The sequence below is a fragment of the Mytilinidion resinicola genome (genome assembly GCF_010093595.1).
Source record: "Mytilinidion resinicola strain CBS 304.34 unplaced genomic scaffold BDZ99scaffold_2, whole genome shotgun sequence".
Lineage (NCBI taxonomy): Eukaryota > Fungi > Ascomycota > Dothideomycetes > Mytilinidiales > Mytilinidiaceae > Mytilinidion > Mytilinidion resinicola.
Window position 1 is genome coordinate 483061 of NW_022985438.1, and position 905 is coordinate 483965.

Here is a 905-nt window from a genome sequence, read left to right on the forward strand (position 1 = left end):
AGACGTAAGAAGGGTGTATACGGAGTAGAAAAGGGGTGTACACCGAGTAAATATAGGGTGTACATTTAGCAGCGCCCGTATTATACTCTGTACTAAATAAATTAAAATAAAGTATAGCGTTTTTCTAGAAACTCCGATAGTCCCGTGTCCGCTATTTTTAGTGTCCGCGTCTATTATTAGTATTATAGCTTTTTATTTTTATAGCTACCCGCTACTTATTTACTATTACTATAATTACTAATATAGACCGAGCTAGCTAGGTGCTAGCGCAAGCCTTTTTTTTAGATATGCCTAGAATATACGCTTCCCTAGTAAAATAGGGCAATATTCCTTTTTCTATACTCTATTATTATAATAAGGGATAATACTTAATAAAGGGAAAGGCCTAAAGCCGGCAATACCTTAGCCTATAATATTTTCTATTTCCCGCAGTCCCTTTAATTATTAAATGTAATATTTGCTCTTCGCAATTTTACTATAAATCCTTCTTATTAACTACAGGAATATTTTCTACTTTAGGAATTAAAGCACTTAGATTCTCCCGCAGACTCTAATAGTATAGATAGTTATTTCCGATAACTTTTATATATCCTACTAGGGCTTTTAAGTATATTATCCTAGCCTTAGCTAAATAACCTTAACTTTAGAAAACTAAACTAAGGCCCTAGTTTATATTTAGTACTAGGGCGTAAGTAGTAATATTTTCTAGACTAAGTGCCTTTTTATATCCTTGCAGCGCTCGCTTATATATCTTTTCTACCTTGCCTAGCTTACCTTAGTCCGTATAGAAAAGGCCTAAGTTATTAACTATATTAAGTATTAATATATACTCTGCCCTAAGTGCCTTCTTTTTTTTTTACAGCGCTCGCTTATATATTTTCTCTACCTTACCTAGCTTGCCCTAG